The sequence below is a fragment of the Malania oleifera genome, chromosome 1, assembly GCF_029873635.1.
Source record: "Malania oleifera isolate guangnan ecotype guangnan chromosome 1, ASM2987363v1, whole genome shotgun sequence".
Taxonomy (NCBI): Eukaryota; Viridiplantae; Streptophyta; class Magnoliopsida; order Santalales; family Ximeniaceae; genus Malania; species Malania oleifera.
The window spans coordinates 107,411,108-107,429,132 of record NC_080417.1 but is presented as its reverse complement, the minus strand read 5'-3'; positions in this window follow the sequence as shown (position 1 = coordinate 107,429,132).

Genomic DNA, 18,025 nt, shown 5'->3' with positions numbered 1-18,025 from the left:
TGATACTTTAATTAAAGGTTAGATTTACATATTAACAAATTTTTTTTTTTTTTTGCCCTAAAAGTTAATTCGCTTTGTTAACCAACTATATTGTGACTTAATTATGGGAAAAGGAACAGCTTTGTTGTTGCGGAAATAGTGATTGTGCAATGCAGCAATCACGATGAATAATAAGGAAACACACACAGATAAGAAAAGCAATAAACACAACACAAGGATTCAATGTGGTTCGACAGAATGCCTACATTCACGGGAGCAAGCGGTAGCTAAAATTTACTATCTATCAAAATTAGGGTTACAACATTGTATTTATACTAACCCTACACGTATAGATGGATTAGAAAGTTCCCTAAATACCTCAGTATCAATCCCCGGAAGATTTACCTCCGTATCCCCAACCTATTGATGTTCCTAATTCAAAATTAAAAAACAGCACCGAACAAAATCGTTGACGGTTTCCTTCTAAATTAGCTTCTCTCTGAAATCGTCAATGTAACCGTTAATGGGATACGCAAAATCGTTGACGGTTTTCTTCCTAACTTGGCTTCTGCCTAAAACCGTCGATGTAACTGTCAACTCATTATTCAAACCATAGACAATTTTCTTCACACCAACTTCCTTGTTTTTCCTCAACATGCTTTCTTTGTATATGTGTTCCACTTGATATGAGCCATATACTACAATAATCTCCACCTTGGCAAATATTCACCCCTTAGGAGAAAAATGAAAACATAACCTGCAACTCCACGTGAGACAATAGGTTGGGACGCCTCCCATCCAGCATATGGAGACGTTAATCAAGTCCAAGCAGTTCTTGAACTTGTTCGTGGTAACAGGCTTTGTCAACATGTGTATTGCATTCTCAAAAGTGTGAACTTTTTCAAGCAATAGTTCACTAGAAGAAACCAATTCCTTGATTCTGTGAAACCTCACATCTATGTGCTTGGTCCTCGCATGATACACCTGGTTCTTTGCCAAATAAATGGTACTCTGACTATCATAATGCAGCTAAACTCTACCTTACTGAATACCCAGATCCTTGACCAATCCTGTAAGCCACAACACTTCTTTGGCAGTCTCAGTCATTGCCATATACTATGACTCGATAGTAGATAGTGCAACTAAAGACTAAACCATGGGCATCAAACAAATTGGCCTTCCCACAAGAGTGAATACATACCCTGTGGTAGACCTATTGTCATCTAAGTCCCCAACATAGTCTGCATCTACATATCCCACAACTGAAGGATCACCTTATTTTCTGCTAAACATGATGCCATAGTCTGTAATACCCCTCAAGTATATGAAAATCCACTTGACTGCATCCTAATGTTGTTGTACTGGATTTAAAAGAAACTTGCTCACCACACTGATAGCTTATGCCAACTCCGGTCTTGTACAAACCGTAGCATACATCAAACACCCCACTGCACTAGCATATGGAACCTTTGACATGTCTTGAACTTCATCATCTGCCTTCGGACACTGGGCAGTAGACAATCTAAAATGATTTGCCAAAGGCGTACTTATTAGTTTTGCATTATCCATGCTGAATCTCTCCAACACCCTCTTAACATAGCTACACTGAGATAACCACAATCTCCTGGAATCTCTGTCCCTGCGAATATCCATCCCAAGAATCTTATTCGCTGTACTCAAATCCTTCATGTTAAATTCTTTGCTCAATAGAGTTTTCAACTTGTTAACCTCACTCATACTCTTCGCAGCAATCAACATGTCATCCACATAAAGCAACAGAAGAATAAATGAACCATCATCAAGGCTCTTCACATAAAAACAAAAATCATACTCACATCCCTTGTGGCCAATATGGATCTTGTGGGAGTCAACTTGCTTGTACCACTGCCTCAAATACTACTTCAGCCCATAAAGTGATTTCCTCAATTTACAGACCAAGTGTTCTTGTCCAGGCTAACTAAACCCTTCTCGATGTACCATGTAAATCACCTCCTCCAAATCACTATGAAGAAACACTATCTTTACATCCATCTACTCCAAATGCATATCAAAATGTGCTACCAATCCCAATAGTGCCCTGATGGAAGTGTGTCTGACTACGGGGGAGAAGATCTCATCATAATCAACCCCTTTCCTCTGTGAGTAACCCTTTGTTACTAGATACGCCTTAAATTTTTCTCCTTTTTTTCTGATACAACTTCTTTCTTCCTATACACCCATTTGCATCCTATCAATTTCTTCCCTTCTAGAAGCTCCACCAAGTCCCATGTTTGGTTCTTATTCAGAGACTCCATCTCCTCCACCATAACACCCATCCATCTACTTTTCTCTTGGATGTGCACCGCCTCTTGAAAAGTGCGACTACTACTAGTAATGAGTGCATAAGAAACCAAATCATCAAAACCATACCTGTGGGGGGGGGGGGGGTGGCCTGATAGTGCGTCTGGGCTTGTCTATAGCTATACTGTGATGTTGCTAGTCTCTTGAGCGAGAATTCCTTGCCTTTTGAACATTGTCATCTCTGCCTTGAGTCTCTAGCTCCATCTACACCACATGCTCGTTGCTGCTGTAGTTTTATGGCACCTATTTCTCTTCTTCCTTAGTACACTACAACATAGATTTCTCATCAAAAGCTACATCTCTACTTATCACGACCTTGTTTGCCTTTGGATCCTACAGCTTGAACCCTTTCACCCCTTTCTGATACCCTAGAAAGATACACTGTCTAGACTTTGCATCAAGTTTCGATCTCTCCTCACTAGAAACATGCACGTAGGTTGTACATCCAAACACTCTCAAACTGTAGTAGTCTACTGCGCTGCTTGTCCACATATCCTCTACCACTTTCCCATCTCATGCTGCCCTTGGTGATATGTTAATCAAGATATATGTCACATTCACTGCCTCTACCCAGAAGTTCTTTGCAAGCCCTACATTCAACTTGAGATACCGAGCTCTTTAAGCTATTATTCAGTTCATCCTTTCTGCCACACCATTCTGTTTTGGTGTCTTGTGTATTGTGAAATGTCTCTTAATGTCATGCTGCGCACACAACTCCATGAACTTTGAATTTGTGTACTCAGTACCATTGTCGGACCTGAAGCATTTGATATTCCTCTCAATCTAGATTTCCACTTCATCTTTCCAAACCTTGAACTTTGCAAACATCTCTGACTTGTGCCGCATGAAGTGCACTCAAACCTTCGTGAGTAGTCATCGATAAAACTCATGAAGTGCACTTAGACTCTGTAGTTGCAGCTCCACCCATAACTGTGTTACCTAGCAATGTACAAATATTTCTTGTTATTTATGCCCCTTCATCATAGTTAAAACACCTTTACTCACCTTCATTACACCACTTGCAGAGTTGTAATTAAACCCATTACAATCTAAAGTGCCCAATGAAATCAAATTCTTCCTTAAATCCGGTATATGCATAACATCACATAACGTTCTAACAATACCATCAAAAATTTTAATTGTAATATTCCCTATTCCAAAAATTTTTCATGAAACATGATTTCCCTTCAGAACATGATCAGAATTTACTAACTTGTAGGTGATGAACCAATCTTTATTTGGTATCATATGATAGGAGCACGTTGAATCCGGGATCCAAGAGTCCATGAGATGATCTTGTTGTATTTTATGGCTCATATGTTTAAGTGGATGACATACACAAGGAAGAAAAGCATAGTAAGATCAACATGCTGGGGGAAATTGTTGACGGTTTGCTCAAATCGTTGACGGTTTCACTGAATTTCAGAATGGCATGCTCTCAGTATCTTTCCATAAAAGGAACCACCGACAGTTGTCTGAATATTGCTAAGACGGTTTGTTCTTTGTATCTCAAACCATTGACGGTTTAGCTCGGTAACCCAGCGCAGATTTCCAAAATTTGAATGTGAACATTAAAGTTTTTTTTTTTTTTTTTTTATTAGTAAGGGTAAATATGTATTGACCAAAATGTGTATATATACAAATACTCTAGGCATACCCAGGATAATCCAACACACTTACATAATGCTTGGTCAACTAGGGACTATCCAAAAAATCATCTAATCCACTTTATACAAGTCATACAAAACATTGATACATTAACTAGATGACTAGCTTATAAAGTAAAGGTCAAATTTGTCGTAAAACACTCTATAAATATGTCTTTGTATAATTTCAATTAGCTCCTTTAAAGCAATATCTTTATTATCAAATCTCTTCTTGTTTCTAAAATGCCATAAGAAGTAAACTGTAGTGACAAAACCAACCCTCCTACCCACTGCATAAATCCCTGTCCCTGCACTTGAAAAAAATGTGATCAATTGTTTCCATCTCATCTCTGTAGAAAACACAGTGCTTGTCTCCATTATCCCAACACAGCTTATCACACGTGAGAAGCTTTCCTTTAATTCCCAGCCAAAGAGTGAAAGAATACTTGGGGGGTACTCCCATTTCTCCATACTTCCTTAACCCAAGGAACTTTGCAGCCCTTAAGCCTCCAGAAATCATAGCATTTGGAAGAGCCATTATGATCCATTCCTCACTCATTCAACAAATTTTATGCTGCATTCATTTGATCATTACACCTCTATAGAATTTGATTCTTGATGTCAATCATTTTCTTGAAGAGCAATGAGTTTTCATGTTTAGATGACATCTCCCAAAGATTATATCCTTTTAAATAGTATTGATGTACCCATCTTGACCACAATGAATCCTTCTTAGCTTGAATGTTCCATAAAGCTTTAGTAAGAAGAGCTTTGTTCCATATTTTAAGATCAATGACCCCCAAGCCACCTTCAGATTTTGGGAGACATATTTCCTTCCAAGACACTAATGGTTTCTTCTTTCCACCCCAAAGAAAGGACCCGCACGACTTAACAACATGTTCCGATACATTATTTGGAATTGGAAAGTTGGCAAGACAAAAATGTTCTACTCCTTGAATAATAGAATTGATTAATTCCAGTTTTCCTGCATATGATATCATATGACCAGGCCAGCTCTTGAAAAGGTTTGCAATTTTGTTCACCAGTGGGGAGAAATGACAAGAAATAAGTTGGTTGGGTGTTTGGAGGGAATGCCTTCACGGTGTTTATATAATCTGGGTGTATTTGCATTGTAAGTGTCTTTGACACAAGATAGTAAAATTTCTTTGCCGATTGCTCCCATGGATGTAGGCATTGTCGAACCACGTAATTCCTTGTGTTGTTCTTGTTTTCATTTGATTTTTGTGGTTGTGTTCTATCTTTGTACTTTACTAATTGCTATGTTAGAATTCCATTGTGCAATTTTTTGTGTTTTATACAACAAATTGGTATCAGAGCACTTGTTGTTATGACATCGGGTACTTCATCTACAAAATTTGACGTTGTCAAATTTGATGGAACTGGTAACTTTGGTTTATGGCAAAGAAAGGTGAAGGATTTTCTTGTGCAGCAAGGGATGGTGAAGGCCTTGTATGGTGTTCAACCGAATGGCATGGTTGAGGCTAAGACGATGTCTGCTATCAGATTATGTCTGGTGGATGACGTGTTGTACAACATCATGGAAGATGATTCTCCTGTGACGATTTGGAAAAGGCTTGAAAGCCGATACATGTCTAAATCTCTTACAAATAAACTTTTTCTTAAGAAAAGGCTTTATCGGCTTAAGATGGTGGATGTTCCTAATTTGAACCAACACATCAACGCATTTAATCAAATCATAAATGATTTAATGGGGGTTGATGTGAGATTAGAAGAAGATGATAAGGCATTGTTGCTACCGAATTCCCTACTAGTGACTTACACGTATGAGAACCTAGTTACGACTCTTACTTGGGGTAAAGAGACCCTAAATTTGGAAGATGTGACAAGTGCGTTGTTGGAGTTTCATCAAAGAATAAAAATCTGCGATGACATCTCAGACAGGGAAGGGCTTGTGGTGAAAGGTAACTATGATTGTGTGTAGTGACCCGAAAATTATAATAATAAAAGAAAATGGAAAAATGGATTTTTGGCTAAGGCAGGAGAAAATCGGCAATGGTTTTCTGAAGGAGTCAGAAAACCGGCAACGATTTTGGGAAGTTGCCACGGCCAGGTAAAGGTAAAATGGTAAATTTTTTATCTGGTTAATAGAAAACCAGCAATGGTTTTCCGAGAAGCACAGAAAATCGGCGACGATTTTCTGACCAATACTGAAAGTTATAAAGAACCGAGAGCTTCATTTTGTTAAATAAATCAGATTACTCTCTCTCTCTCTCTCTCTTTAGAAACCCACTAGCCCTCTCCCTTCTCTCTACAAAAATTGCTCCAATAAACCTCATTTCAATGATCAGGAACCACCAGGGGGTTCCTAGGAAGATTCTCTACAACGTAGGCGGAGTAAAATTTCAATTTGGGGTTTTGGGGCACCATCTCAAAACTGAGGTAAGGGTGTTATTTGGGTATTTTTGGATTGATTATTAATTTATTTAAGGTATAGGCCTAAATGTGAATGTATTTATGAGGTTAAATTGAAAAATTGGGATTTTGTAAAATTCAAGGTTGGTGTATACATGGCAGGCAGGCTAGGATTTTTAGTAGGTGTTTTCCTCAGGGACCTAGGTAAATGATAAATAGCTTATAATTCAATGAATGTGAGTATGAAACTATTCTGGGAAATTCAGTTGATTGATAGGGAAATATATATGAGTAATTTCAGGATTATGGAATTATGAATGCCGTGAGCGTGAGTTAGAATCAGTAGGCGAGTTCAATTAGCTAGGTAAGGGAAATATGCTATGCTAGGAATTTTAGAAATTTTATCAGTAATATATATGTGTTTTAGGATAAAATCTACAGAGTATAAATTATCTTCATTATCAGAAAATGCAGATTTCAGTACAGGGGGTTTTATTTAGTTGTGTGACATGAGTTAATATTAGAATAGTTCAGAATTTATGCAATTTTTTAGAATATCATGATTTACAGTATTTTTGTACAGAAATATGCTTTACCTTTATTTTATAGAATTTTTAATTACAATGTATATACAGACAGATGTTTTACAGTATTTATAGAATACCATGATTTTCAAAATTTCAAAACCATAACACTTAGATATTATAGTTTATTCAGTCAGATATTACAAATTAGATATTACAGTTTTTTTAGTCAGATATTATAGTATTTTCATATCAAATTTACAGTGTTATGGTTATTTTGGAATCATGATGAAACAGTAAGATAATTATATATATTAGTATTATATAGTATCAGACCCTGATGAATTATCTTAGTCAAATTCAGTCAACAGAGCACGGTACCGTAGCTATTTTAGATCAGAGTGCAACCACATATTTCAGATAGTGTGTGAATTTCCGTCAATCGTGCCTTAGAGGGATTGTAGGCTCCCCAAAATTTTGGGTAGAGGTGGCCGGTTTGACGAGGGAGAGGCCAGTTACCAAGCCTTTGGAGGGATTGCAGTATGGCCGGTATGAGGATTGATAGAGTTTCAGTTGACTTATCATGGTGGGCTAACTAGAGTTAAGTCCCGCCTACGGGCCGTACAACCCTGTCATGAGGGGTTAAATCATGACATACATATTTTCAAGATAGTTTTCACAATTATTTATATATATATATATATACAGATTTATAGAATAATGATAGATATATTATATTACTAGTAGTATGAATAAATAGAAAGCTCAGATAATGCAGTTGTATTTTAAGCCATATAGGTGTGAGTTGCACAGTATTACATTTTACATGATATCACAGTTCAGTTATTTATCAGTAGATTATTTATGTAAACTCAGTTGCCACACACTAGTAATAGCATATTTCTTCTTACCGAGAGTTGTCTCATCCTAGTAAATTAACATTTTTCAAGTGATCCAATTAAACGAGCAGATCAGACTCAGAGGTAGAGAGGTTATTTACGCTACCTTGTCTGTAGGGTAAGTGTTATCAGAAAGATGTATTTTTGGGTAAATCTTAGGAGTCTTTATAGATGATATTGGAGAGTAATGTTTTTGTGTATGTATATTTTGGCGAGATATTGAATTTTGGTATTGTGTATGGTTGTACAATTTTATGTTTTCCGCTGCATAGGTGTATTTCAGTAATCATTACAGGGGTATCAGAGTAAATGAAAAAAAATGGCATGAATTTTGAGGTCGTTACATTTTGGTATCAGAGCCTAGGTTGCTAGGTTCTATAGATTCTAGAGTACAACGGAAAACAATACCAGAATATAGGAATGGAATTTTGAGAAGGATAGAACAAAATTTCAGTGAGTTATTAAACATAACCTAGGATAAGAATTTAGGGTTCTATTCTGCAGTCTGGAAGCAGGAACTTCAGGGTGGTTTCTATATTTTTCATGGGGTGACGATTTCAGGAAAACCATACGAAACTATCGTCGATTTCTATTTCCATATGGTAGGACTAGACCTTAAATTAGTAATAGGAGGTATAGGGATAATTTAGTTAGAATAGTATTATGAGGCTTAGATTTTCAGAATAATTTGTTATTATTGCCGGATGGACCCTGGAGGTAGTAGTGCTCACGCTAGCGACGATGATGGGGCAGGGCCCTCTAGTATAGGCGGCGGAGATTCAGATGCTGTTTTACACAGCGTAGCTCAACAGGTCATGGCTGGGATTGCATGGAGCTCCAGGGAGCAAGGTGGTCCATCTATAGGGCAGGGGTGCACGATAGAGAATTTTACCAAGATAAACCCTCCAGCGTTTTCAGGAGCAGTTGATCCTGCAATTGCTGAGAATTGGATGCAGGAGATAGAAAAAGTACTGACGGTGCTTCATTGCACCGACAAGCAGAGGGTCCTTTATGCTATGTACAAGTTGACACGTGAGACTGAGAGACGGTGGACGACCATGAAATTATTGGAGGAGCGGAGACCCATACCAGAGCCTATGACTTGTAGCCGGTTCAGAGAGATATTCTTTGACAGATATTTTCCCTCCACTATCAGAGAGGCTAAAGTGTAGGAGTTTCTGGGTTTGACTGAGGGGCCATTGACAGTTTAGTAGTATGTGGCAAAGTTTATAAAGCTGTCTTGATTTGCTCTATACATAGTACTAGATGAAGTTAAGAAGGCCAGGAAGTTTGAAAGAGGTCTAAGACGAGATATGTATAAGTTGGTGGCAATTCTAAAGATACAAGACTTCTCTGAGTTAGTAGACAGAGCCATAGTAGCCGAGGAGAGCGAGCAAACAGATGTGGGAGTATAGAGCCAGAGGAAAACGCCCACACCTCCGAGTTTTGAGGTGGGTTCCAGTCGGGGCCCATGGAGAGGAGACCGTTATAGAGGATGCCAGAGGTAGATGACGGGGCACAATGGTTCTCAGGGTGGGCAGACTTATCCCATTTGCCCCAGATGTGGCCGGAGGCATCTAGGTGAGTGTAGGAAGGGAGAGAACATCTATTATCGGTGTGGGAGACCCGGTTATAGGGCTTGTCATGTTAGAGACCACCGGCCCATGCACCAGTTCACAGACCATTTTGGGCTGGTTACCAAGTGCCCCGTGGAGGCCAGCAGAGGAATACAGCACCGACAAGGGTCTATGCATTGACACTGGGAGAGGCTGAGGCTGCCAGAGATGTCATGACAGGTATTCTTATTGCTTCATCTTATAAAGTTGTTATTTTGTTTGACATAGGTGCCACCCATTCTTTCGTGTTGTAGGAGTATGTTAAGTTATTTAGGATTGAGGCACAATAGTTAGATGTTGAATTGTTAGTAGTCATGCCGACTGAATCAGTAATGAGATGTAGGAGAATACTTAAAAAATTTTCAGTGGGCACTCAAGAGAAAGTACTACTAGCCAATCTCGTGGTACTAGACATGTAGGGGTTTGATGTGATATTAGGTATGGATTGGCTGGCAACTAATCACACCAGTATAGATTGTCATTGAAAAGAAGTGATTTTTAGACACCCAGGTGAGTAAGAATTCATATTTATGGGTTCACGTGTGCACACCTTGCCATAGTTGGTGTCAACTATTCAGATAAGGAGATTGCTTCAGGATGGTTGCCAGGGATATATTGCTTACATAAAGGAGTTGCCAAGGGAAGAAATGAAACAGGCTGATATTCCAGTAGTTAGAAAATTTCCAGATGTGTTCCAAGAGGAATTACCTAGTTTACCACCAGACTGGGAGATTGAATTTACCGTGGATCTTTTACCAAGGTTGCACCAGTATCTAAAGCATCGTACAAAATGGTTCCAACTGAACTGAAAGAATTAAAAGACCAATTGCTGGAGTTGATGGATAAAGGGTTTATCAGGCCTAGTGTAGGAGAGGAAAATTCAGAAATCGATCGAGTCAAAAATCTCGATCTCAATCCAAGAAGAAAAGGGAAATTCGGTGTTATAAGTGCAACAAAAAAGAGCACATCAAATCGGAGTGTCCGAATTGGAAGAAAGGGAATCCTGAAAAGCAAGAAGGGACTTCAAAATTAGGAAATGTAGTTCAAGAAGGAAATTTAGATTGCAGTGATGGTGACATACATTCAGTTTCATCGGGGTTTGATCACCTTAATGACTCTTGGATCCTAAACTCGGCATGTTCTTACCACATGACTCCAAACAATGAGTGGTTCAACACTTACAAGTTAGTAAATTCAGGTTCAGTATTTATAGGCAATGATGTATCATATAAAATCATTGGTATAGGAAATGTTAAAATCAAAATTTTAGATGGCGATGTAAGAATTCTATGTGATTTAAGACATATTCTGGACCTACGGAAGAGTCTAATTTCATTAGGTACTTTGGATTGTAATGGACTCACAAGTATGAAAGTGGAGTTATGAAGGTTTGCAAAGGCAACCTAATGGTGATGAAAAGGCAAAAGTTAGATGGAGATATTTATTCACTGCTAAGGACTACGGTTGCAGGTGGAGCTGCAACTGTAGATTCTAAATTTGATGAATTTGTCTTGTGGCATATGCAGCTAGGGCATATGGGTGAGCATGGTATGAAAGAACCTTAGAAAAGGAAGCTTTGGAAGCGTATGAAAACATACAAGCTAAACTTCTACAAGTTTTGTGTTCTCGTAAAACAAAGCAGGGTGTGTTTCAAATCGGCTATACATAAGACGAAAGGTATTCTTGATTACATACATTCTGATGTTTGGGGGTCGGTTAGAGTAGCATCAAGGGGAGGATATGTTTATTTTGTAAGTTTTGTTGGCGGTTACTCACGAAAGGTTTGGGTATACTTTATGCGGTACAAGTCAGATACGTTTTCCAGGTTTAAATTGTGGAAAGTTGAGGTGGAAAACCAAACCGGGTGTTAGGAAACATTTTACTGTTCATCAGACACCTCAGCAAAAAGGTGTGGCTGAAAGGATGAACCAAACTCTAACTAAAAGAGCTCGGTGTTTCAAGCTTAATGCAAGGCTAGCAAAAAACTTCTAGGAAGAGGTAGTTAGTATGACTTGTTTCTTGGTAAACTGATTGCCAAGGGCATCACTAGAGGGGAAAGTGGCAGAGGAGGTTTGGACGGAAAATGCGGTAGACTATTCTGAATTGAAGGTATTCGGTTGCTTAGCCTATATCCACGTGTTTAGTGAGGAGAGATCAAAACTTGATATAAAGTCTAAACGCTGCATCTTTTTGAGGTATCAAAAGGGTGTGAAGGGGTTCAAGCTATGGGATCCAATGGCAAATATGGTGGTGATCAGTACAGATGTAATTTTCTACGAGAAAGCTATGGTGAATTGTACTCAAGAATTTGATTATGAGAAATAAGAGCCAAAAAGCTGGAGTAGATATGAGCATGTTGTGCAGGTAAAGTTAGAAACTCAAAGCAATGATCATGGTCCCCTGGTTGCAGGGAATTCTAACTCGGGAAACCAGCAAGTCAACGGTGTTTCTATACGAAGATCCAGACGCACTGTCAAACACCACCAAGGTATGGATTTAATGTTCTAGTATCTTATGTTTTCATTACCAGTTGCATGGATCTGGCTACTTTTCATGAGGCAATGGATGGGTAGGAGAAAAGTAGGTGGATGAGTGAAATGATTGAGGAAATGGAGTCACTACATAAGAATCAGACTTGATATTTGGTGGAGCTTCTAGATGGGAAGATGATGATAGGGTAAAAATGGGTATATAAGAAGAAGGAAGCAATTTCAGAAAAGGAAGGAGAGAAATTCAAGGCACGGTTAGTGGCAAAGGGGTACTCACAAAAGAAGGGAGTAGATTATGATGAAATCTTCTCACTTGTTGTATGACATACTTCCATCAAGGTGGTGTTGGGATTAGTAGCTCATTATGATCTACATTTGGAACAAATGGATGTGGAGACGAAATTTCTCCATGGTGACTTAGGGAGTAGATCTATATGGTACAACCAAAGGGATTCAGTCAACCCGGGCAAGATTTCTTAGTTTGCAAGTTGAAGAAATCTCTTTATGGGCTGAAACAGTCTCCGTAACAATGGTATAAACGATTTAATTCCTACATGATTCGGATACACTATAGAAGGTGTGAGTACGATTGCTGTATGTATGTGAAGAACCTTGGTGATGGTTCTCTCATTTTCTTTATTGCTGTATGTTGATGACATGCTAATAGTTATGAAGGATTTAACTAAGGTAAATCAGTTAAAGGATCTGTTGCATAAAGAATATGACATGAAGGATATTTGTTCAACCAAAAAGATACTTGGGATGGAGATTCACTGCGACATAACTGCAGGGAGATTGTGGTTATCTTAAGGCAGTTATGTGGAGAAGGTGTTGGAAAGGTTCAACATGGCTGATGCTAAACCAGTATGTACACCTCTAGCAAATCACTTTAAATTGTCTACCACTAAATGCCTAAGGACAGATGATGAAATCTGGGACATGTCAAAGGTCCCTTGTGTAAGTGTTGTGGGGAGTTTAATGTATGTCATGATATGTACAAGACTTATAGAGATCTGAATCAAGAAAATAAGGAAATTAAATAAGAAAATGAAAAAGGGGATTTTAGCAAGCTTCGTTGACGAAGTCCATGTTTTCATCGACGAAGGCCCTTATGTGATTTGTCGCCGAAATTCAGAGCATTGTTGACGAAGAGATCCAGAACGACCAAAAATATCAGGTTTAGGGTTCGTCGACGAAGCCGTTCTTTTGTCGACGAACGACCTTTTGTAGTTCATTGACGAAGGCACCATTTTGCCAATGAAGCTGACCGAGTCAAGGGTCTATAAATAGGATTTTTATTTGCTTCTTCATTAAGAAATGGAAATCTCTCTCTCTCTCTAACCAGTGCCCACACTCTCTCTCTCTTCGATCTTTTGCTGATCGTTTCCCGTTTCAACGATCAGAAGTTACCACGAGGATCAGGGAATGAATATCTACAAGTCTAGCGGAGTGGATTCGTGAACTTGAGAAAAAGCTAGGGTTCGATTTTCGAGCATCTCAGGTCGTTTTTTAGGAAATAGGTAAGGGGATTATATTATGTTAGCTATATTTATGAGTTCTAATGGAATGAAATGTTAAAACGATTTTTAGATAAACAGTTACGACTTTTCTAGGGTTTCAGGTCCTAGAGTTTGGTTAACTGACTTTATTTTCAAAACCAACAGTTTAAATTTAAGTATGATATTTTTAAAGTATAGTATTGGACTTTATGAATGTTTTCACTGGTTGGAAAGTTGTTATTTCAAACCGTAGACTTATTTTAAAACCAACCAAAGATGGTAGGGTTGATTATCTCCATTTTTCCCGTTTTTAGCTATATCTTTATATTTAGTAAAATTACAACCTAGAGATACTCATACCCCAGCTTTAGCAGTAGTATTTACGTTTTCAAGTAGATGATTTATTTATTAGTTACCAAATGAAAATTGTGTGGCATGAGTATAGTTTTAATTGGTATTAAATGAGCAAGTTTTGTGTAATACTGAAATGTAACGGCTATATGCCGAGATACGGGATATGGTGGCTATATGCCGATATGAGATATGACGGATAAAAGTCGAGTTTATGATACGCCGGTTTTTACCGAGATAGTATCTGATAGATATGTTACAGAGATATGTACATATTATATTGTATACAGTTTTATGAAATGGATTATGTTTTAGTTTTATTATGATGTAAATTGTCATACACGATAGTAGAGCCCTGTTATAATGATCTTATGGTAAGAGCATGGTACCGTAACTATATGTATGTAGGGGTGCAACCACATGTCTTAAATAGAGTGTGGATGGGAAAGGCGATTGGTGGCCTGGGTAAAGTACTCCCCGATGTAGAAATTCTGGGGCTCCATCCAATGTAGAAATTTTGAAATGACTAAGCCTTTGGGCGGCCTTCGGGTATAAATTGAGTAGGCATCATCATACTACTTTATGTTTGGCTTAGCATTAGTCGGCCGAGTATTTGCTAGGTCCAGCCTTTGGGTCGCACAACCCGTCTTGGGGGAAGCATGTCGCACGTCTATGTGATGGTGTGACGACGCTAGTCCTACAGACCAATTTGTATCTTCTAGGCATATATGGGCATATTTACTATAGAAAGGGGCTATATTGAGCCAACGGTATGTATTTTCAGGTTTATAGAGCAATACAAATTTTAAAATGCCAATTAAATGTATTTCAATGTTAGCAGTATATGTACACACGAAATCTCATGCAAGCCATAGATTGATGATAATATAATCTGTCTTACTAAGAGGTGTCTCACCTTAGCATACAAATATTGTTTCAGGTCCTCCAAGGGATCGAGTTTAGCGTACCACCGGGTTGGTTGTTGATCGTCGATTGTTTTTTCAGAGCCGGTGAGTCGTAGACGGTAGCTATGTTCCTTTTGGGGATTATAATAGTAGATTATGTTTTTAGTTGTGTACGGATGTATATGGGAAATAGTTAGAGACTCTGGTAAGTATTAGATGATGTATGTATTTCTATTGTGTATGTTTATACAGATATGTATGGAACATCCATATTTCCTTTGTTTATGCAGGTTGTATATATATGGTATCAGAGAGATGTATGTTATGTATGTTTAGTAGCACTCCAGGCCTACATAGAGGGTCAGGTGTTACAGTTGGTATCAAAGCTAACCAGGTTTTTAGGTCTTGTAGACTTGGTTAGACGAGGTTAGGAGATCTTACCAAAGTATAGGTGTTAGAGTAGGACAAGGATAGGAATGAGTATGATAGGACTTTCGAGTTTTGCTTCGTAAGCTTGGAGACATAAATCCATTGGTGGACTTCTGTGTTTTTCTAGATCAATCAACAAGTTCATAAAATCACAGCAATCCATTGACGGTTTTGTTTCCAAGTGGAGGGGTGGAATTTGAATAGAATGAGGGTATTAAGTTGGCAGAGTACATGGTCATTAGGGACATTGGTTTATTATGTCGAGTTTTATATTATTGTAGTTGTAGCAGATATGTAAGGTACCAAGATTCTAAACAATTTTCTCAATTATCTCTTCAAAATGGAGTCTAGGGATAATACTACTATTACTGGAGGCAGTAGCAGTGAGGGGGCTGGCCATGAGGCTGGCAGTGACTCCACAGTGGTATTGCGGGACTTCGCCCAGCAGTTTAGGGCAAAGGTCATGCAGAGTTCTAGGGGGCAAGACCGTTCCACGATTGAGATGGGAGGTTTTATTGATTAGTTCACCAGACTGAAGCCTCCTACCTTCGTAGGCAGTGCAGACATGATCCGAGTAGAGAATTGGATTCGGGAAATTAAGAAGATCTTGGCTATTTTGCGTTGCACGGATAAGCAGAAGGTGCTCTATGCGATGTTCAAGTTGACAGGGGAGGTGGAGAGATAGTGGGAATCAGTGAGGATGTTGGAGGAACAGAGGCCGAAATAGGTGGCGATAACATGGGGTTGTATCAGAGAGGTGTTCTTTGAGCGGTACTTTCCAGCCACTGTCAGGAATGTGAAGATGGAGGAGTTCATGATCCTGACTCAAGGGCAGTTGACGATGCAGCAATACACTGCCAGATTCATGGAGTCATCACGTTTTGCTCTGTTTATGGTACCAGATGAGGTAAGGAAAGCTTGGAAGATTGAGAGGGGTCTGAAGAAGGAAATCTGGAAGCAGACGGCGATACTTCAGATTCAAGACTTTGCTACTCTGGTGGATAAAGCCACTATGGCAGAGGAGAGCTTGAAGGAAGATACATAGGTCTAGGTTCCGAAGAAGAGGCCAACACCTTCCAGTTCTTATTCAGGTGCAAGATAGGGCACTTGGAAGAAATATGGTGGTGGCGAAAGCTAGTGACTAGAGACTGGTGGTGGTACATCTCAGGGTACCACATCTTCCTTTGCTTCTCCTACTTGTGGCAAACAGTATACAAGGAAGTGCATGATGGGTTTAGGTGTTTGCTATCAGTGTGGCAGACTAGGGTATATGACGCGTGAGTAAGGCACGCTGAGGAGCAATGCACCCCTACATCAGCTATATCCGGGAGGTGCCTAGGCACCATGTGGCAGATATCAGAGGGTACGACCCAGGTGACGGTGTATTCCCTAACTCTTGACAACGCAGAGAATGCAGGAGATGTGGTGACAGATAATATTTATATGTTTTCAAATAAAGCTGTAATATTATTTGATTTAGGAGTGACACATTCCTTTATTTCTTGTGGATTCGTTAAATTATGTGGTTTAGAGGCACAACTATTAGATGCTGAATTAGCAGTGGCTACACTATCAGGGTTAGTAGTCGTATGTAGTAGGGTGCATGCAAAGCACAAGAAGTGCGAGTTCTTCCTAAAGCAGGTTACCTTCCTTGGACACGTTATATCCAAGGGTGGTCTTTCTGTTGATCTGAGTAAGATTGAGGCGGTAGGAGACTGGGTGGGATTGAAGAATGTGCAGGAAATTATGAGTTTCCTGGGATTGGCTGGGTACTACCGTAGGTTTGTTGAGGGTTTCTCTAAACTGTTAGGCCCACTAACTAGATTGACTAGGAAAGGCGTGACATTTGAGTGGTCTGATGATTATGAATAGAGTTCTCAGGAGTTGAAGCGGCGACTCATCATTACGCCTGTGTTGACGACTCCTTCAAGAGAAGAGGGTTTCGTAATTTACAGTGATGCGTCCCATAAAGGGCTTAGATGTGTGTTGATGCAGCGAGGGAGAGTGATAGCCTAAGTCTCACGACATTTGAAAGAATATGATAAGAATTACCCTACCTATGATTTGGAGTTAGTAGCAGTGGTTTATGCGTTGAAGACTTGGAGACACTATCTTTATGGGGGAAGGTGTGAGATTTTTACAAACCATAAGAGTGTGAAGTATTTTTTCATGTAAAAAGAGTTAAATATAAGGCAGAGGAGATGGCTTGAGCTAATAAAGGATTACGATTGCATTAGCAGCTACCACCCGGGAAAGGCTAATGTGGTCACTGATGCTTTGATCCGAAAATTAGTGGATTCATATGTATCTATAATGGAGATTCAGCATCCGATCCAGATGGATCTAGAGAGGCTCGGTGTGGAACTGGTAGAGGGCAATCACTTGGCATTTATTGCTAACCTAGTTTTGTAGCCAACTCTACAGGAGAGAATTAAAGCAGCTCAAAGAAATGATGCAGAATTAGTAGAGCTTGTGGAGAAGGTACAGGATGGTTAGGAAACAAAGTTCAGCATCTTAGATGATGGAACCTTGAGGTTCTGTACCAGATTGTGTGTTCCTGCTGACTTTGAGATCAAGAGGGTTATTCTGGAGGAAGCACATCAGTCCCTGTATATTGTACATCCGGGTAGTACTAAAATGTACAAAGATCTTCTAGAGTTTTTCTAGTAGAGCAACATGAAGAGAGAGATAGCCTAGTATGTGGATCAGTGTTTGACATGCTAGTAGGTGAAAGCTGAGCATCAAAGACCAGCAGGATCATTGCAGTCAATTCACATTTTTGAGTGGAAGTGGTAGCATATAGCGATGGATTTCGTCATAGGATTACGTTGGCGTTACATGGGTAGGACGCTATTTGGGTAGTTATGGATCGAATGACAAAGACTGTCCACTTTTTGCCGATTAGAGTTAACTACTCCATGGACAAATTAGCTAAGTTATATATCCAAGAGATA